The 22,530-nt window shown below is 43.3% G+C and overlaps 1 long non-coding RNA gene across 1 annotated transcript; it reads left to right on the top strand.

Moving 5' to 3' along the window:
• Window positions 1-2,436: 2,436 nt before the first annotated feature.
• LOC136458165 (uncharacterized) lies at window positions 2,437-3,070 on the top strand. The gene is made up of 3 exons (XR_010759920.1): window positions 2,437-2,524; window positions 2,676-2,774; window positions 2,937-3,070. It is a non-coding gene; the product is annotated as an uncharacterized lncRNA (long non-coding RNA).
• Window positions 3,071-22,530: the final 19,460 nt, after the last annotated feature.

Genomic DNA, 22,530 nt, shown 5'->3' with positions numbered 1-22,530 from the left:
GGTGTGGCTTCGTCGTCCTGCAATTTCTTACAGACAGATAAATATGGGTAAGGATTTTGCTCGGTTCCCTTTGGTTTTGGTTGTTTACCTCTAGTGTAGAAGGTTTCCAACTGATCCCAATGAGTATAAGGCTTAGGCCGTGGTCTTTTGGATGTCAGTTGTTTGTACAGAGATTCTAGAATTCGCAGTAGGTTAGCAGACACATTACAATTTTCCAATAGACTATAAGCTTTGTATAAGAAACTTGGTTTTGATATCAAAGAGACATTCTTTAAGGTTTTTAAGCTGGTGTTTGCTAAAAATCCCAGTTATTGCAAATTGGAGTTTGCATGAATGTGGTGGATTGAGTGTTATTAATTGAAGGTGGGAGCGATAAGAGGAGTAGATATGTCATGGGTGGAAGAATTGATTGTCATCCTCTTGTGTTAGGAAAGCTAAAAGAACATTTTCTTAATAATGGAGTATTAGAGCTTGTTCATGCATTTCACTACATTGCATCTTATACCTTGTATATACCAGCAGGTGTTGAAAGCATATTCATATTTCTTGAAGTGCGTTGTTGAGAGTTGACATCTAAGGCTGTACAATTGTTTCTACCTTAATAATTTTAAGGCAACCTTCTTGGTGATACTACATAAACATGGGTTTGATAATAACATTATAAGTGTCTGAAATGTGGGATCCTCACTTTGAAAGCTATTTTCTAATTTTACATGTGTTAAGTGTTAGTAAGATAATATGATCAAAGACTTTTTATTGATTTGTGCGGTGGTTGTCAGGATCAGATTTTTCTTGCATGCAAAGTACAAATGGCACCTTGCAAACATTTGTTAAACTTTTGCTGATCAAAACTGCTACACGAAATTTGAACATCATTCCTGGCAACACCATGATTCTTTGTAATGTTGATGGAGATGTAATACCTACTGTCTCACTTTGTACATGATTTTTTGTGCACCATAACTTGTAAGCTACATTCATCTTTTATCCTCTGACGAAGACAGTTACTTCTTATTTTCTCCGCGAGCATGATAATATCAAACTAATGTTGAGCTATTATCATAACTTGTAAGCTATTAGCATGATAATATCAAACTAATGTTGAGCTATAAATATCTAATTTTACTGTAGTCCATATTTTGTTGCCACCATTTGGTTGTCCTCTAGCTTATCATGTTACTGTATTCTATCTAGATGTGCTGGTGTGGACATGGCAACCCTGCCATCTGAGCTTGCGCCAGAAGAATTGAGTGGTCAAGAAGCAGATCAACAAAGCAGTAAGCATACAACTTCAAGGAGTGTGAACGTGAAGAAGTCATTGCTAGTGAAACGGATGTCATCTGCTGTTAATGCTCCAAAGCCTCCAACAGAGAAGCGGAGGAAGTCATCTGCTTCGAACGTGCAATTTGTGAGGTCCCCGCTACTGAATCTAGGATTTTCCACTAGTGGAAGAATTGTTAGTGACTACAGAAGCCGACTAATAAGCAAGAAAGTTCAAGCCTTAGTATGCCTGCAGGATTGGTTGAGAGCAGAAGGTACATTTTCTTTGAATTGTACAAAGTAGCATATTGTTAGTTTGAGTATTGTTGTTTGAGCAATAACGACACCTTATAACTCATTACTCGCTCTTGTTTCAGGTTTATCAGATGTTAAATTATCAGAAGATGATATTGGCGATGGTGACGATATTTGAGGAAAGGAGGTGTTAGGTTGAGCAAAGAAGGGTGGCAAAGAAGGGGTGCAAGACAGGGAGAACTGGAGAAGAAAATGACATTTTTTTTTATCTTTGTAGATATAGAACTCCTTTCAGTTTAGCATTTCAACTTATGTTACTGTCTTTTGGAATTCTTAAATATTTGGTCCTAGATTATTGCAGTGGGGGCATGGCTTCTTTTCTAGATCTTGTTCTTGTCATCATAAGTTTAGCAGGACTTTGGTTAGTGATGTGGATGTAGAAGCACATAGTGTGTTCTTAATTTCTTGGTATTGTACATGTTATTTGTGTTAGTTCTTCTGGGAGCTCACAGTTAGCACTACCATCAGCAATTCAGCACATACCAATGCAGTGTGCCAATGTCTAAATTATGCACCAAGTATTATGCTCTTTCTTTTCAATGAGGTTATATACACTAGTCATTATGATTTTTAGAATCCACTATTTGTAAAATATGTTAAAATTTGGTGGGGTCAAAGAGGTAAGCAAGACTACATATTCTGGGATTGATAATGCAACTGCTAATATACTTTGAACTGGATTTGGTAATTTTCTTTCCTGTAGAACTGTAATCATAAGTGGTACAGTAATCTTAAGTGGTTGCTGTGGATGTGATAACTCAAAGCTTCTGCAAAACACATGTTTTTATAATGCCATATATGCTTTCAGAGAATTGTCGATTGGCTCGCTGGAAACTTCAAGAATGATGAGGGTAGACTTGCTAAAGGATAAGCAAGCTCTGCAGCGACTGACAGAAGCAACTGAGAAGGCAAAGATGGAGCTGTCATCTTTGACCCAAACAAACATAAGGTTCTTTTTTTCTCAGCATTAACATCCTTAAAGCGTGTTTTTTTTTGCTTTGACCCAAACAAACATAAGGTTCTTTTTTTTCTCAGAATTAACATCCTTAAAGCGTGTTTTTTTTGCTTGCTCCATTCTAATTTCTTATCTGTTCCTTCAGCTTGCCTTTTATTACAGCTACTGTAGATGACCCCAAGCATATTGAGACTACTCTTACCAGGGCTAAATTTGAAGAGCTATGCTCAAATCTCCTTGATAGGTACATAATTATGGCCCATGATAGCATACTCAGATCAAAGATTATAGATGTACATAATTTTGCATGCTTCTGACAGCTACTAGCATGTGGTTAAATATGGTCCGATTGGATTGAAGATAGAACTTGTTGCTGATATATATTTTTTGTCAAACTATCATTCAGGCTGAGGACTCCTGTGGACAATGCCCTTAGAGATGCAAAGTTGCAATTCAAAGATATTGATGAGGTTATTCTTGTTGGTGGCTCAACTAGAATACCAGTCAGTTCAAGAGCTTGTCAAGAAAATGACAGGAAAGGACCCCAATGTGACAGTGAACCCTGATGAGGTTATTGCACTTGGAGCAGCTGTGCAGATCAGTTCACAAGCAACTCTTGTTATAGTTATTCTTGAGATTTATCCCAACTATCCTGTCAGTCTATACTAGCATGGTTTAGATTGGTGTCTGTCTGGATGGTGTTTTGCTCACTTTGCAGTGTCTCTTGTTTATTTCCCCAGAAGTTACATATATGCATTTGTGTCGAGTAATTGGCCTGTGGTATATTGTTGGAATTGGATGCTGTGCCTTTTCAATATCAACATAGTAACTTTGAATTAAGCTCTGGATGCATGTATGCTTTGAATTCATACCTTTTCAGAACCACTCCAATTATGTTCAGGATGCATGTACCCTTTGGATTTGTATTTTTCAGTGAAAGAGCTCTGAACATTGCTCACTTGCAAAATCTGGGAATATTTTTGTTCTGTATGTTCATCTATTTCTTTTTTTTATGATTAAAAAAACCATCTGCTTTGCGCAGATAGTGCTGTTAAATTCGGAGTGCCACAGTATATATCGTTTGCTGTAGTTTACCTTTCTTATTGCAAACATTCCAGTGCCATTACTGATGCATATGGTTTTATATATGAATTCAGCATACCAGAGGAGTCTCAGAACAGATAGACCTTTTAGAGGGAAAACTTCAACAAGCTGTGAATGAAAATGCAAAGCTTAAGGTGAAGCAGACTGAAAATTGGAAACTATTCCAGCTCTTATTGCTATCACTAAAAAAAGTAATTAGCCTTGTGGTTTATTATTGGAATTGGATGCTGTGCCTTTTCAGTATCAACATAGTAACTTTGAATTAAGCTCTGGATGCTGTGCCTTTTCAGTATCAACATAGTAACTTTGAGTGTTCCTTTATGTTTCAGAGCACGATGATTTCTAGAACAAAGGGACCACAAACTTCTTACATGTTGAATACAAACCGGTCATTCCCTAGAACGTTTCATGGAACTACTTAGTTGGATTTTGGAAAGAAGAGGAAGGTAGATAGTTACAAGTGAACATTTTTTTGAATTTATTTTGTATTTATGAGATAAGCTAATTTATGTGTTTGTTTCAAATTTTAGAGATTTGGGGACTCACAGAAATTTCCTGAAAATACTGCAAGGGTTATTCTAAATTTCAGAGATCTGGAAGAAGTTTTTCAGTTAGCTACAACTATTTCCTTTGAGGACAGTGATGATGCTTTAATCTGGAAGTTTAACTCTAATGGATTATATTCTACACGGTCTTTATATAAAGTAGTTAACTTCAGGGGAGTCCATCATGTCTTAGTTTCTTCTGTTTGGGATATCAAAGTCCCTCCTATTTTGTTTGGCTGCTGACGAAAAATAAGCTAGTTAACTAGAGACAACTTAGGTAAAAGAAGAAAGGTAGAAAATGATCTCTGCCTGTTTTGTGATGAGAAAGAATCAGTACAGCATCTTTATTCCATGCACTTATGTATCTTCATCCTGCGCAGCTAATTTTTGCTTCTTATACAGGCTGGCCAACGAATCAGTATGTTCTCATAGAGCAGTGGCTTGACATCGACATTGTTCTCATTAAGATTGCATGAGGGGCAACATCCCTTTAGCCTAGGAAACATAATACATAGATACTGTACTGTACATCTTACGGGTCTTGCGGGTTTTGCATACAAGTTTGTTGTGTTCGCAGAACACTTGTCCGCAAGATCCGCAGCTTTGTGGCAAGCCGCAAGCCCGCTAATAAACTTTGCGGCAAGCGAGGCGGGTTAGCGGCCGGCCGCGAACGAGCCCGCCTGCAAGTTGAAGTTACACTATCTGTCAGCGCAACATATATGATACTCCTATTCAAAATTGTAAGTTGTGTCGTCTTTTTTTAATACATAGCTTTATTTAATATTATATATCTAGATATGACTTATATCTAAGTATATAATAAAAGTTACATATTTAGAAAATTCAGAACGACTTATAATTTAGAACGGAGGGTACCACTCGATCCACAGCTTTGTGGCAAGCCGCAAGCCCGCTAATAAACTTTGCGGCAAGCGAGGCGGGTTAGTGGCCGGCCGCGAACGAGCCCGCCTGCAAGTTGAAGTTACACTATCTGTCAGCGCAACATATATGATACTCCTATTCAAAATTGTAAGTTGTGTCGTCTTTTTTTAATACATAGCTTTATTTAATATTATATATCTAGATATGACTTATATCTAAGTATATAATAAAAGTTACATATTTAGAAAATTCAGAACGACTTATAATTTAGAACGGAGGGGTACCACTATCAACATTTTAGGAGATAACTCTTACGCATACATCTCCCTTCTAGATTGACTAACTATTTGCTAACGCCTCGATGAGAGTACTCGATCCGCCACCTTTGAGCCTAGTTCAAAGGATGCATGTCTAAAGTTGACTTTAAGCCAAAGACCAAGGGCGTTCGAGAAGGTCATAAGAAAATATGCCAAAGTTGATAGAAGGCTACCAACAAATGAGATTAAGCCAATCGAGCAGATCTAAAAATATATTATGACATTGTTTTTCCATAGGTGTGTTGATTCAAGGGATTTAGTTGATGGAACACGGCAAAAATGGTTAAAGTAGCATAGGGTTACTGAACAAAGCACGGAGCCTCCAGGCCTAGATCAGTCTCGCAAGCAAAGGGGCGGGGAAGATTTTCCTCGACGAGGACTTGGAGGTCAAGGCGGTAGATGCCAAGGCAGAGAACCACTGTATTGCATGTATTGCAGCGAAAACGTTGGGCACACATATACAAAGAATGTAAGTTTGATAAAATGATTATGGAAATTAAAGCAAAAGAAGAGCAAGAAAAGTGGAACCTCCAAAATATCTTTCACACACAACTATGACAAAAGACAAAAGGAATCATATTGCCCAATTTCCCACAATTTTCCACCCCCAACCCTCGTAGTAACTTATTTCCCGAAGATGAGTTACAATGTAGTACCCATCATTAACAATCAATGGTGGGCCAACTTTCAGTCAGCTTTAGCACCTTACTGCAATCTAACAGCGTGTTCGGCTGGTCAGCTTCGGCTGGCTGGCTGGCCTTTTTTTTTCTAGCCGGAAGCAGCGTTTTTCTCTCATCAAATTCCAGCATGAACAATGTTTTTCAGCTGCTACAGTAGCAATTTAATGCCAGCCGAACACTCTCTAACTCCTTAAAATAGTGATACTCCAACTCTTTCATTGGCTGATCCTTTAGATCAACAATTGGCAAACCAACCCTGTAAGGCTTTGGCCCAAAGTAAGAAAATCAAGAAGAAGCATCTGTATAAAAGTGAACTCAATCTTACCTTTGCTCGGGCACATCTTCACTATTATTGGGGGGTCAAACCAAGAGCGAGAGAACAAGCATGCATGGAGGGATCATCAATGAAGGGTACTCAACATAACAGATTACCTCTTAGCTCCTTAAAGTTTGTATATAGTTATCTAGTGCCACTTTAGTGCCACTTGTGAGATCGATCTTTGCATTGCGTATAGATTCAGGTGGTATTTTGAAAATCACATGACCAACCTTTAAAAATTCTAATTAAGTGCTAGAGGTGAAGGTTGTCTTGTGGGAAACCATTTGGAGCTAGCACGTTTCGTAAAACACGATGACTGCACCGTTTGTAGGGTCATCGGAGCTCTCCGGTGTTGAACTGGAGGGTTGTAACAGTGGCCCACTTAGCTTGTTTTCGAACATCCAAACCTAACATTCTGGTGTGCATCGGAGCTTTTGAACAGTGCAAGAGGAAGAACGCTAATTTCAAATATGCTCACCGGAGCTCTTCAGTGCAACAACAGAGAGGTGTGCCGGAGAGTAATCCCAAAGGGTGTTTTCATGCACTCACCGAAAACATCCGTTGGCATATTGAAGATCTCACCGGAGTTTAACGGCTAGTTTCAGCATAGTTGAGCACACTGGCATGTTATCGTTGAGGAATCCACTGGTGCTCCCAGGTTAGTGAGTGTAACGACTAGTTGAGTGTGATTTATATACTTGCTGTAACACCCTAAAATTTGCAACATTTTAAAAATAGGTGAATTGGATTTATTTATGCAATAGTGTGTGCATGCAACATAGGAAAACAATAAATTTTATCAAATTAAAATCAAATATAAGGTTTACCTACATGTTTATGCATTCATGCTGCTGCATATATTTTTTTTGTACTGTGTGGTTTGAAATCGGATTTCAAATTGATTTGAATTTGCATTTAAAATTTGTTTGGAAATTGGTTTAGAAAATAGAAAAGGATTTCCTTTCCCTCCCTGGCTTTCGGCCCAAGCAACCAGCTTCCACCCGGCCTTGTTTTCTTTTCCGCTGGCCCTAGCTCTCTCACCCTGGCCCACTTCCGCAACCGGCCCAGCTTCGCTCGGCCACAGGCAGCCGCGCCGCGCGTCTCCTTCCTTCCTCTCTCGGTCGCTGACGAGAGGGCCCAGCATGTCAGGCGCATCTCCTTCCTTGGTTCGTGTCCAAGCCGGACACCATCACCGCCGTAGCTACCGAATCCGCCTCCGCTACGCCGTGTCTGACGTGAACCCCAAGTAAGTTCCGCCCTTAAATAGCAGCCGAGCCCGTGCCGCCTCCCTACCCTGTCCTAGAGCTAGCACCGCCCTCGCTTTTGCTTCAACCGCCACGCAACCCTAAGCTCCGTCGCCGCCGTCGGGTTCGAGCCGCCGCCGCGTGCCATCGTCGGTTCCCCGTCCTTGTTTTCGGTCTCGGTGAGTTCGCCCTGATTTCCTCTCTCTCCCCGTGCTCTTGTTTCTCTCAGTAGTGGACCGTAGGCCATGAATCGCTAGAGCCGCCCGCTCCGGCCATGGCGCCACCGTGTCGGTCCTGTTTCGGCCGGCTAGCTTTCTCTCTCCCCCGCTCCCATATTATCTGCATCGTTGATTTTAGATCCAACGGTCCAGATGCAACCATACCCTTTCGCTACGAAATTTGCAAAAATGCCATTACAATTATTCAGATCTTAACCCGCCGTCCCTAGTTTCTTTCAAAAGGACCCCTACCTTTTCTTTTAATAATGCCCGCTGTCCTCAGCCAGACTTAAAACTCAGGTTTTATTTATTTTAATTCAAAAATCAAGTTCCACTTATTTACAGAATTGCCACTACCTTCTATAGGCCATAAAATCTCCGTTTTAACTTTGATTTGATCCGTTCAAGGTTTGTTAGGTTCGTAATTCCATAATCTATATGTTCATACTAATGTTAAATAGATTTTCAACTTTTAAAATTCGAGGTTAGATTTAATCTATTATTTTACTAATGGAAATCTTGTTTAATTCATAACTTCTTCGTTTTAGCTCTGATTTTTGTGATCTTAGCATCTGTGTGTTTGTAATGAGACGTAGATTCATTTTACAAACTTTTCATCTTGATTCTATGCTAATTGGTGTACTGTTCTAATCTATAGCTTTTGTTTGCTATGCATGATTGCTTCTTGATGCTTGTATGTTGCTGTGATTAACGAGTATAGACGGTGAGCAATTCGTGGAAGACCAAGAGTATTACTTTGATGAGTGGTTTGTTCAAGGCAAGTGCAGCATGGGATTATTCTTGTTTCTTATCAACTTTAATACATTTAATTCATATTGCATGTGTCACCTTGATAGGGATTCCCTAGAATTAAACTTATACCTTGTCTCCTATATGATTTGCATTGGGTAGCTTTGCTAGTGCTCGATTAAACTATGATCTTGTAACTTGACTAATGGTATATGCAATAAACATTAAAATATGACTTTTTAGCGATTTGGAAACAGGGGGCTGGAGTGTTTAGCTACTTTCTAAATGCTTTAGATTCATCTCCCTAAGGACTTATCTGTAAGTGATCATCCGGGACTTATAGTACAGCGGTGAGGGCTACATGGCTCTGGCTTTAGCTCAGTATGAGGACCTTTTCTAGCTTGTTAATGGTTACCTTCATTGGCGTAAGAATGACTTGATGAATCAGGGTATAGGACAACCTCTACTCTTATGTGTATAGCCGTGATGGAATTGTGCCATTCGACAAGGGGGTTCCTACATCTGTTTGCCGAGTGAATCTAATGGCCCTAACTTGTTAGATGAACCTTTGAAAGGCTTCATAGTGACCCCTGCCTACTCACCTTGGAAGTGTTTTGAGAGTAATTAACCCGAGCATATGGGTATCACGACTCACAGTGAAAGTGTACAACCTCTGTAGAGTGTAAAACTAGTATATCAGCCGTGCTCACGGTCACGAGCGGCCTTGGAATATTTATGGAATAGATGACCACTAAGAATTATTTGTTTATGCTATTCATTATTCATATTTACATTGATCATGTGTTCTGCGTTAGGATTGAAACAACTTGTTGCTACTCTTATGCTAAAATTGTGACAACTAAAAGCTAAATGCTGTTAAACCTATGTCAAGCCTTTTGAGCCTCATAAACCCCATGTTACACTTGTTGAGTACGACATGTACTTACGCTTGTTTATTTTCATTATTTGGATAAAAATTCTGGATGGGTAATAGATGGCTATGGTAATGACGACTTTCCTAAGGATTACTAGACTTATGGTCAACCAGTTGACGTCCCTGTGATATGGAGCTTCCGCAAGAGATTTTACTTTATACTTCCGCTACATATATGTGAAGACTATATTCTATTATTTATGATGTAATAAACACTTGTGATGATACTATTCATAATTTATTGTCTTATATGTGTGACTAATCTCTGGGCGCACATAAGATTTTGCATCCTATTTTATCCTTAAAATCGGGTGTGACAGATTGGTATCAGAGCCGTGTTGACTGTAGGACACAAGCCTAGTTAGCAATGGTCGTGTTAGCTTCTTTTGCTTCACTCATTTCATGCTTTCCATCTCACCCTTGTTATTTGCTAAAGTTTTATGCTCCTTTTGCCTTACTCTGTTATGAAAAATATTGCTTCTAATATGACTAAATCTAATTCTGTAGATGCCTCGTGCCAATAAGACCGCTCGCATTAGCACCGGAGGCTACTACCCGCCTCATGGTTTGTCCATGGAGCCACATGAGGAGGAACCCCAGGAACAAGAAGTTGATTCGCCAACACCTGCACCTATGCCTGAGCTATTCTAGGAAGAGCCTAAAGAAGAAGAACCCGAAGAAGTGGAGGTCGTCTTATTGTCCGATGATGGTGATGATGAGGAAGACACCGTTCAAGAGGATGAGCCAACCCCTCCCCTAGGATGGACTACAAAGGTCTAGTACAAGCCGGGGTGTTAATCTTCTGTCTCGTACCACTGACTTATAGGGATTCTTTAGACCTACTACGGAGATTGGGATGCGGCTATGGAGTACGTTTGCACCAAGCGTACGCACCCTCTAGAGGACACTTATTGGAAGACTAAGGTGTGCATCTCCATCAGGGATGAATAGAAGGATGCATACTAGATGGATTCGAACTATGCGCATCACGCTCACTGTGCCACTATGGAAGATAGCATAGAAGATGTAGCCGCTGCAGCCTACATGGGTCTCCATGGTCGTCGCTTTGAGGATATGAAGGAGGACCAATATCGATTCCTCCCTCGCCAACACCCTGAATTGGAGTGGGCAATAATGGACCCACAGGGCATGGATCCAACTACCCAAGTAATGGTACACTTTGGCTGTGAGTCTATAGCGAAGATTCGGCGATTGGAAGATCAGTTGAAGGCACAGCAGGAAACCCTTAAGAGATACCAACAAGTGATAGGCGAGCAAAGGGTGTGCCTCAACCTGCCAAGGATGTACAAGGAGCTTCCCCATAAATTTCGCCTATAGGTGTTGGAGTCCCTTTTATGTAATAAGACGTTAGTAGCACGGGTCAAGTTGAGTTGAGTCTAGAAGTGCGGTGTGAACTTTGGTGTGCCTAGTTGATTTATTATTATGTTTATGTGTGAGTTGGATTTTTGTAATGAGTGCTGGAACTTTGTGGGAATGTCTACAAGTTCCATAGTTAAGGATATTAAAGTTTGAGTCAATAAATAAATAGTTGGGTTTGGTACATCTTGTTCTCTCGGATCTGTTTTTCAAAGCAGTCTGCACTTATCTCAATGCCAATCTAAATCTACTTGACTAAAGATTATGAAATTTTTATGCGAGAAACTATACTTAAGTATCTTTCCAATGCCTCTAGAATCACCCCTATATCTGATATGGCTTGTGAGATATAGCTGTTTTAAGTTGAAGTTTCTACGCAGTCTGGAATCTAGAATAGTTTCTGTTGTATCCTGTTTTTGAGTAATCTAATGACATAATCTGGAAATGGGGTCTGAATAAAAGTTGTAGATAATTTCTTAGACTTTCGAACCATATAAAGCATGCCTCTTTTGGATATCTGGAACTTGAGATATGACTGTATTACTGAGCTGCTAATGTTGGACTCATCCAGAAAATTTTCAGAATATATTCTATATCTCTATAAGTGCATATAACTAAAAAATCTCTAAATTTTGAACATTTATGTTGGATGTCAGATGTCTGGAATAGGAAGAGGCCGAGGTCATGGAGGTGTTCCCCCACATCCACCACCACCACCGCCACCGACTATTGAGCAACTTCTAGCAGTGCAGATACAACTTATATAAGCTCTGGTGTAGAATCAGCAGAATCAACCGGTTGGGGGAGCACCGTGTGACAAGCATGGTGAATTCTTGAAGGGCCGACCCCCGGTGTTCTCTCATGCCACTGATCCACTAGAAGCAGATGATTGGCTTCATGTAGTGTAAAAGCAACTCAACATAGCATAGTGTGATGATCAGCAGAAGGTGTTGTACGCGTCAGGACAACTCCAGGGAGAAGCCTAAGACTGGTGGGAGGCATTTGAGTATGGATGTCCCGCCAATGCTCCTCCTATCACCTGATAGGAGTTTAGAGAGAATTTTAGATCCTACCACATACATGAAGGATTGATAGAGCTCAGCAGGAGGAATTCAGAGCTCTAAAACAGGGATCTATGTCCGTAGCTGAGTATCATGACAAGTTTGCTCAGTTGTCATGTTACGCTCTGAATGAGGTGGCTAATGATGCTGATAAAACACCAATGCTTTCTCAAGGGTTTGTATGATGGTCCGCAACTCTAACTTATGTCTAATACATACCCCAATTTCTAGACATTGGTGAATCACGCTATTGTTATTGACAACAAGCGCAAAGAGATGGAGACCAAGAAGAGGAGGCTTCAGGGACAAGCCTCTAGAAGTAATACTCGTCCGCGCACCAACCCTTAGCAACGCTTCCAGCAGAGGTACCAAGGGACCACCTAATCAGTGGAATCATGGTCAGTACCCTCAGCGCAACCTGAACCAGCAGTAGAATGACAATCAATGTCCCTAGCAGCAGAGTGGTTAGCAGACACCATGACAGGGAACACCCAACAACACCCATAAAGACCAATGCACCTAGTACCCCCAACATATGCTATCATTGTGGAGAGGTTGGACATTATACTAACCATTGCCCCAGGAAGCAAAATTAGCAAACACCCTAGGGTTAGCATAGTAATCAGAAAAGAACACCGTAGAAGCCAGCACCCAACATAGGAAAGGTGAATCATGTGTCTATAGAGATGGCGCTTGTGGAACCAGAAGTCATGCTCGGTACGTTTGATGTTAATTCCACTCTTGCCACTGTTCTTTTTTATTCTGGAGCTTTGCATTCATTCATATCACAAGCATTTGTTAGAAACCATAGCATCCCTTATGTGCCATGCCAAATCCCATATTAGTAAACTCACCAGGTGGTAGTATGCAAGCTTCTTATCATTGTCTTCCGACTAGCCTATCCTTAAGGGGGGTAGAGTTTAAAGTGAGCCCCATTGTGTTGAGAACATTTGGCATTGATGTGATCCTAGGTATGGATTGGATGATGTAACAAGAAGTAGTGATTCAGTGTAAGGAGAAGGTAGTCGTTATGACCGCACCGAATGGGGATAGAATCAGTGTTGATGTTGTAGTGCAGAATCAATCGACAGCCACAGTGAACTAGCTTGATGATCGTGTCAACAAGGAGTTCCCAGTAGTGGATGAATTTCTAGATGTGTTTCTCGATGACTTGCCAGGTATGCCACCTGACCATGACATTGAGTTTATTATTAAATTATTACTTGGAACTACACCTATAGCTAAGCATCCATATAGAATAGGGGTTAATGAACTAGAGGAACTTAATAAACTAATAAAGGAGTAACAGAAGAAAGGTTTCATTCATCCTAGTTCATCACCTTAGGGAGCATCGATTATATTTGTTGATAAGAAGGATGGTACTTAGAGGATGTGTGTTGATTATCGGTCACTCATTGAGGTTACTATCAAGAACAAGTATCTGCTACCTAGAATTGATGACTTGTTTGATTAGTTGAGAGGTTCTTATGTTTTCTCTAAGATTGATCTTCGTTCTGGTTATCATCAGTTGAAGATTCGTGCAACTGACATACCCAAGACAACTTTTACTATGAGGTATGGTTTGTACAAGTACACCGTTATGTCCTTTGGTTTGACCATTGCACCTGCCTACTTTATGTACTTGATGAATAAGGTGTTCATGGAGTTTTTGGATAAGTTTATGGTGGTATTTATCGATGATATATTGGTATTCTCCAAAATAGAAGAAGAGCATGCTAAACATCTAAGGTTGGTCTTGCAAAAGCTTAGAGAAGACAAGTTATATGCTAAGCGAAGCAAGTGTGAATTCTGGTTGAAGGAAGTTTCTTTCCTAGGCCATGTTGTCTCTAATGGTGGAATAGCAGTAGATCCAAACAAGGTGAGAGATGTGTTGAGTTGGAAACCAGCAACTGATGTGGGAGAGATTCATAGTTTCTTAGGATTGGCTGGATACTATAGAAGGTTCATAGAAGGTTTTTCTAAACTTACCAAGCCTATGACAGCCTTGTTGGAGAAAAATGCTAAGTTTGTGTGGTCCAAGAAGTGCCAGGCTAACTTTGAAGAATTGATGAAGAGGTTGACTACAGTCTAGTACTGGTTTTGCTAGATTTGAGCAAGAGCTTTTCTATCTATTATGATGCATCTCGTCAAGGTCTCGGATGTGTTCTTATGCAAGAAGGAAGAGTAGTGGCCTATGCATCCTGATAGTTGAGAAAGCATGAGCTAAACTATCCTACTCATGATTTGGAGTTAGCAGGAGTGGTTCATGCTCTGAAAATATGGAGGCACTATCTTATCGAACATAAGAGCAACATTTATATTGATCACAAGAGTTTGAAGTATATTTTCACTCAAACGGATCTGAATATGAGACGACTTCGATGGTTAGAGCTGATTAAAGATTATGATCTAGAGGTACACTATCATCCTAGGAAGGTGAATGTTGTTGCTGATGCTCTTAGCAGGAAGAGTTATGCCAATGAGGTGCAAGTGGCACCTATGTCAAGTGTGTTGTGTGCTGAATTTGAGAGACTGGACTTGGGCTTTGTCACTAATGCAGTGGAGTTGGTGTTGGAGCCTAAACTAGAGCAAGAAATATGTAAGGGCCAGTTGATGCGATGTTGAAAAAAATAGTGGAAAACATAGTGATTGGTAAAGCACCAGGATTCCATATGGATGATAATGGAACTCTATGGTTTGGGAAAAGGCTATGTGTGCCTGAGAATAGGGTTATACGAGACATGATTCTTCATGAGATGCATGAGTCTGCTTACTCTATTCATCCCGGGAGTACCAAGATGTATTTGGATCTGAAAGAGAAGTACTGGTGGTATGGACTTAAGAGAGATGTTGTTGAATATGTTGCTTTATGTGATACATGTCAAAGAGTCAAAGCTAAACATCAAAGACCTGTAGGATTATTACAACTAATGAAGATACCTGAGTGGAAGTGGGAAGAAGTTGGTATGGACTTTATTGTTGGGTTACCACGCACTCAGAGAGGTTATGATTCAATATGGGTGATAGTGGATCGATTAACTAAAGTTGCTCACTTCTTACCGGTCAAGACTACCTATACTGGTCCCCAATTGGTTGCATTATATAGAGAGAGGATAGTGTGTCTACATGGAGTTCCCAAGAAAATTATGTCTGATCAGGGTACTCAATTTACATCTCATTTTTGGCAGCAAGTACATAGTTTGTTGGGAACAAAGTTGAATTTTAGCACAGCATATCATCCTCAGATAGATGGACAAACTGAGAGGATTAATCAGATATTAAAGGACATGTTGAGAGCTTGTGCATTGCAGTATGGTACTAGTTGGGACAAGAGTTTGCCTTATGTATAGTTCTCATATAACAACAGTTATCAGAAGAGTCTCAATATGGCACCTTTTAAAGCTTTGTATGGCCGAAAGTGTAGAACCCCATTGTTTTGGAATCAAACGGGAGAAACTCAAGTGTTGGACCCATTGTTTTAAGAGACGCAGAAGAGCAAGTAAGGATGATTAGAGATAACTTGAGAGTGGCTCAGTCTCGACAGAAGAGTTATGCTGACACTCAGAGAAGAGAATTGGTTTTTGAAGTAGGGGACTATGTTTACTTGAAGGTGTCACCTATGAGAAGTGTGAGAAGGTTTAACATGAAAGAAAAGTTAGCACCAAGGTATATTGGGCCTTTCAAGATTTTAGAGACATGGAGAAGTAGCTTATCAGTTGGAATTATCTGAGAGTTTGTTGGGTGTGCACGATGTGTTCCATGTGTCTCAATTAAAGAAGTGTTTGCGTGTACTAGAGGAGCAGATACCGTTAGAAGAGCTTATAGTTAAGGAAGATCTTACATATGAGGAATTTCCGGTAAAGATTTTGGAGACAGCAGAAAGAGTTACGAGGAGCTGAGTTATAAAGATGTGTAAGGTTCAGTGGAATCGGTACACAGAAGATGAGGCTACTTGGGAAAGAGAAGATGATTTGAGGAAAACATACCCGCAGCTTTTTGAGTAAGCATCGTCCGAATCTCGAGGACGAGATTCATTTTAAGGGGGGTAGAATTATAACACCCTAAAATTTGCAACATTTTGAAAATGGGTGAATTGGATTTATTTATGCAATAGTGTGTGCATGCAACATAGGAAAATAATAAATTTTATCAAATTAAATTCAAATATAAGGTTTACCTACATGTTTATGTATTCATGCCGCTGCATATTATTTTTGTACTGTGTTGTTTGAAATCAGAATTCAAATTGATTTGAATTTGCATTTAAAATTTGTTTAGAAATTGGTTTAGAAAATAGAAAAGGATTTCCTTTCCCTCCCTGGCTTTGGGCCCAAGCAGCCAGCTTCCACCCGGCCTTGTTTTCTTTTCCGCTGGCCTAGCTCGATTTCATTCCTTTCCCGTAGGCCTAGACACCCCGCCTCCCTGGTTTCCTCTATGTCGACAGAAGATGCTCGGCAGTCCATCGAGGGGTATCCCACGATGGTAGATTTGTCGTAGAGGTGAGCGAGATCAGGAGCAAGATGGTAATACAAGCACCAAGACACAAGATTTAGACATGTTTGGCCATCAGTATGACATAATACCTACATCCTGTGTTCTGATGTATTGCATTGAGATGTCGAGTAGGAGACCCCTGCCTCTCCTTATATACTCTAGAGGGGTAGGGTTACAAGGAAAGTATCCTATTTGGTACTATACAATAGCTTGCGGTGCACGCCGAGCAGCGCCGTACATGCCTTGATCTTGTGGGCTAGGCCACCTCTGATGGTGCGGCTCATGTCTTATCTTGTGGATACCAAGGGCCATACCCCCATAGCTAGTCCCTAAGCCTGACAGTAGGTGACGTAGTCATGTGGTGCCAGGGTCAGAAAGTAGAAGACCAGCCAAGCAGGCAGCCAGTCCTCGGGCGTAGCCTCGAGATGAGAAAAGTGCACATTCATCGCAAGGTGAAGTGTGCCCACTTAGTCCCCAAGCCTGCTGGAAGATGAAGAATGAATCTTGTAGCAAGGTCAAAGAAAAAGAAGTCTAAAAGCTTTGTCAATGTCATCCAACATGCACGTATCAAGACCCTAGATGTGCTGCCCAAGATCAGCACCCTGATCCGAACAGCATAGAGCAGCTTGATAGCACACCGATGAGACGTAACCACCAAGGGCGATATCCGAGTGCCAAGGAGTCCTCGGTGTAGATGGTGATATCCGAGCAGTGAGGAGTTCTCGGTGTAGCTAGTGATGTCCGAGCAGTAAGGAGTTCCCAGCGTAGCTGGCGATGTCCGAGCACCGAGGAGTCCCCAGTGTAGCGGGTGATGTCCGAGCACCAAGGAGTCCCCGGCATAGCTGGTGATGTCCGAGCACCGAGGAGTTCCTAGCGTAGCTGGCGATGTCCGAGCACCGAGGAGTCCCCGGCGTAGCCAACGATGTCCGAGCACCGAGGAGTTCTTGGCATAGCTGGCGATGTCCAAGCACTGAGGAGTCCCTGGTGTAGCTGGCGATGTCTGAGCACCGAGGAGTTCACGTCGCAGCTAGCGATGTCTGAGCACCGAGGAGTCCCCGACGTAGCTGGTGATATCCGAGCACTGAGGAGTCCTCGGCATAGCTGGTGGTGTTTGAGGACCAAGGAGTTCCTAGCGAAGCTGGCAAACTGAGGAGTCCCTGGCATAGCTAGCAAAGTTCGAGCACTAGCATAGCTAGCGACATCCATGCGGTGAAGTGTGCCCACTTAGTCCTCGAGCACGAAGAATCCGAGTGCCGAGGAGTAACCGGCATAGCTGGCGATGAAGCCCGAGCGATGAACAGTCTGGTCAACTAGTCGGTGGTGAAGTGAGCATTGAGTAGAAGCGACCGGCAAACAGTCTGATCAACTGGTCAGCGATGGAGTCCATGGACCAAGCGGTTCGACCAGTTGATCGGTGGAGAAGTCCGAGCACCAGGTGGTCCGATCACCTGGACGATGATCCTGCAATACAAACATGTAAAACGGGTAGTACATGATGTAAAAATATATGAACTCTAGAGAAAAATCAACAATGGTGATGAAATAGCATATGCAGCTCAGCGATTAGTTAGTGTGAAGATGTATTTATATTTAATAAAAACCGCCTGACCAGTTAGTGTGTAGCTGAGTCGCCAGCCCTAGCTAGCCCGTAGTCCATAACGTCGAGCGCGGAGCCCGTGCACATGTAGGAGGAACAGGCGTGACCAAGAAGCCACTGCCGACCACCCATAACACAGAGCGCGGAGCCTATAGCACGTGTAGGGAGGAGCTAGAGATAGGGTCGTCTCTGGAGGCGTCCGAGCATCAACGCGACTTTTTGAGGGTTTGAAAAATCATTTGGAGAGCAAACATGGAGAAAACAGTTCAGAGAAACATCATGGTGATATACAGAGATTGGAGAATATTTAGGAAAATATTAAAGCGTGACTTAGCTTTAGACAAAATGTCTGGTCGATGGAGTATAGCGTTATCTGGTTGGCATTTACGGCGAGCACCTAGCGGGCGGTGAGTTGTTGGTGAAGATGACCTTGGAGGTGGTTCTGAGATCGGATCTACTGTCGTGGGGGCTGGTGTAGCCAGCGATGAATCATCGTCGTGGACCGACATGGATCTCCATGAGATTGTTGATGAGAACGCGCTGTTGATTTGAGGACCATCTGGCTCGTCATAGGATTAAGCGCACACCCCCTACCTGGCATGCCAACTGTCGATAGAAGATGATCGACAGTCCACCGAGGGGTATCCCACGATGATAGATTTGTCGTAGAGGTGAGCGAGATTAGGAGTGAGATGGTAATACAAGCACCAAGACACAAGATTTAGACAGGTTCGTCCGTCAGTATGACGTAATACCTACATCCTATGTTTTGATGTATTGCATTGAGATGTCGAGTAGGGGACCCCTGCCTCTCCTTATATACTTTGGAGGGGTAGGATTATAAGGAAAGTATCCTATTTGTTACTATACAATAGCTTGCGGTGCACGCCGAGCAGCGCCGTGCACGCCTTGATCTTGTGGGCCAAGCCACCTCTGATGGTGCTGCTCATGTCTTGTCTTGTCGATACCGAGGGCCATACCCCCACAGCTAGTCCCTTAGCCTAACAGTAGGTGACATAGTCATGTGGTGCCAGGGTCAGAAAGTAGAAGACCAGCCAAGCAGGCAGCCAGTCCTCGAGCGTAGCCTCGAGATGAGAAAAGCGCACCTTCATCGCAAGGTGAAGTGTGCCCACTTAGTCCTTGAGCCTGCTGAAAGATGAAGAATGAATCTTGTAGCAGGGTCAAAGAAAAAGAAGTCTAAAAGCTTTGCCGACGTCATCCGACATGTGCATATCAAGACCCTAGATGTGCTGCCCAAGATCAGCACCCTGATTTGAACAGCATGGAGCAGCTTGATAGCACACCGATGAGACGTAACCACCATGGGCAATGTCCGAGTGCTGAGGAGTCCCCGACGTAGACAGTGATGTCCAAGCAGCGATGAGTTCCTGGCGTAGCTAGCGATGTTCGAGCTGCGAGGAGTTCTTGGTGTAGCTGGTGATGTCCGAGTAGCGAGGAGTTCCTAGCGTAGCTGGCGATGTCCGAGCAACGAGGAGCCCCTGGCGTAGCTAGCGATGTCTGAGCACCGAGGAGTCCCTAGCGTAGCAGGTGATGTCCGAGCACCGAGGAGTCCCCGACGTAGCTGGCGATGTCCGAGCATCGAGGAGTTCTCGGTGTAGCTGGCGATGTCCGAGCACCAAGGAGTTCTCGACGTAGCTGGTGATGTCCAAGCACCGAGGAGTCCCCGGCATAGTTGGTGATGTCTGAGCACCAAGGAGTTTGCGGCGCAGCTGGCGATGTCCGAGCACCGAGGAGTCCCCAGCGTAGCCGACGATATCCGAGCATCGAGGAGTCCCTGGCGTAGCTGGCGGTGTCTAAGGACCGAGGAGTTCCTAGTGAAGCTAGCGAACCAAGGAGTCCTCGATATAGCTGGCGACATCCGTGCGGTGAAGTGTGCCCACTTAGTCCTCGAGCATGAAGAATCTGAGCGTCGAGGTGTAACCGGCATAGCTAGCGATGAAGCACGAGCGACGAACAGTCTGGTCAACTGGTCAGCGGTGAAGTGAGCATTGAGCAGAAGCGACCAGCGAACAGTCTGATCAACTAGTCGGCAATGGAGTCCATGGACCAAGCGGTCCAACCAGTTGATCGATGGAGAAGTCCAAGAACCAGGTGGTTCGATCACTTGGACGATGATCCTACAATACAAACATGTAGAACAGGTAGTACATGATGTATAAATATACGAACTATGGAGAAAAATTAGCAATGGCGATGAAATAGCATATGTAGCTCGACGATCAGTTGGTGTGAAGATGTATTTATATTTAATATAAACCGCTCGACCAGTCAGTGTGTAGCTAAGTCTCTAGCCCTAGCTAGCCCATAGTCCATAACATCGAGCATGGAGCCCGTGCACGTGTAGGAGGAACAGACGTGACCAAGGAGCTACTGCCGACCACCCGTAACATAGAGCACAGAGCCTATAGCATGTGTAGGGAGGAACCAGAGATAGGGCCATCTCTGGAGGCGTCCGAGCATCAACACAACTGTTCAGGGGTTTGAAAAATTGTTTGGAGAGCAAACATAGAGAAAACAGTTCAGAGAAACATCATGGCGATATATGGAAATTGGAGAATATTTAGGAAAATATTAAAGTATGACTTAGCTTTAGACAGAATGTCTGGTCGGTGGAGTATGGCGTTATCTGGTTGGCATTGATGGCGAGCACCTGGCGGGCAGTGAGTTATTGGTGAAGACGACCTCAGAGGTGGTTTTGAGATCAGATTTGCTATCATGGGGGCTAGTGTAGCCAGTGATGAATCATCGTTGTGGATCGACATGGATCTCTATGAGAGTGTTGATGAGAATGTGCTGTTGATTTGAGGACCATCTGGCTCGCCATGGGATCAAACACACACCCCCTACCTAGCGCGCCAACTATCAACGGAAGATGATTGACAGTCCACTGAGGGGTATCCCACGATGGTAGATTTGTCATAGAGGTGAGCGAGATCAGGAGTGAGATGGTAATACAAGCACCAAGACACAAGATTTAGACAGGTCCGGCCGTTAGTATGATATAATACCTACATCCTATGTTCTGATGTATTGCATTGTCGAGTAGGGGACCCCTGCCTCTCCTTATATACTCTAGAGGGGTAGGGTTACAAAGAAAGTATCCTATTAGGTACTATATAATAGCTTGCGGTGCATGCCGAGCAGCGCCGTGCATGCCTTGATCTTGTGGGTCAGGCCACCTCTGATGGTGCGTCTCATGTCTTGTTTTGTGGATACCGAGGGCCATACCCCCAAAGCTAGTCCCTGAGCCTAATAGTAGGTGATGTAGTCACATGGTGCTAGGGTCAGAAAGTAGAAGACCAGCCAAGTAGGTAGCCAGTCCCTAGGTGTAGCCTTGAGATGAGAAAAGCGCACATTCACTACAAGGTGTAGTGTGCCCACTTAGTCCTCGAGCCTGCTAGAAGATGAAGTATGAATCTTGTAGCAGGGTCAAAGAAAAATAAGTCTGAAAGCTTTGCCGACGTCATCCGACATGCGCGTATCAAGACCCTAGATGTGCTGCCCAAGATCAGCATCCTGATCCAAACAGCATGGAGCAGCTTGATAGCACACCGATGAGACGTAACCACCAAGGGCGATGTCCGAGCACCGAGGAGTCCCCGACATAGATGGTGATGTCCGAGTAGTGAGGAGTTCCCAGCGTAGCTGGCGATGTTTGAGCAGCGAGGAGTTCTCGGTGTAGCTGGCGATGTCCGAGCAGCGAGGAGTTCCCAGCGTAGCTGGCGATGTCTGAGCACTGAGGAGTCCCCAGCATAGCTAGCGATGTCCGAGCATCGAGGAGTCCCTGGCGTAGCGGGCGATGTCCGAGCACCGAGGAGTCCCCAGCGTAGCTGGTGATGTTCGAGCACCAAGGAGTTCCCGGCGTAGCTAGCGATGTCCTAGCATCGAGGAGTCCTCGGCGTAGCCGGCGATGTCCGAGCACCGAGGAGTTCCTGGCATAGGTGGTGATGTCTGAGCACCAAGGAGTCCCCAGCATAGTTGGTGATATCCGAGCACCTAAGAGTCCTCGGCATAGCTGGCGGTGTCCAAGGACCGAGGAGTTCCCAGCGAAGCTGGCAAACCGAGGAGTCCCTAGCATAGCTGGTGAAGTCCGAGCACCAACATAGCTAGCGATGTCCATGCGGTAAAGTGTGCCCACTTAGTCCTCGAGCATGAAGAATCTGAGCGCTGAGGAGTAATCGGCGTAGCTAGAGATGAAGCACGAGCGACGAACAGTCTGGTCAACTGGTGGGCGGCGAAGTGAGCATTGGGTAGAAGCAACCGACGAATAGTCCAATCAACTGGTCAGCGACAGAGTCCATGGACCAAGCGGTCCGACTAGTTGATTGGTGGAGTCCGAGCACCAGGTGGTCCGATCACCTGCACAATGATCCTGCTATACAAACATGTAGAACTGGTAGTACATGATGTAAAAATATATGAACTCTAGAGAAAAATCTGCAATGGCGATGAAATAG

The sequence above is a fragment of the Miscanthus floridulus genome, chromosome 6, assembly GCF_019320115.1.
Source record: "Miscanthus floridulus cultivar M001 chromosome 6, ASM1932011v1, whole genome shotgun sequence".
NCBI lineage: Eukaryota > Viridiplantae > Streptophyta > Magnoliopsida > Poales > Poaceae > Miscanthus > Miscanthus floridulus.
The sequence above is the reverse complement of the archived record's forward strand: the minus strand, read 5'-3'. Positions and strand labels throughout refer to the sequence as shown.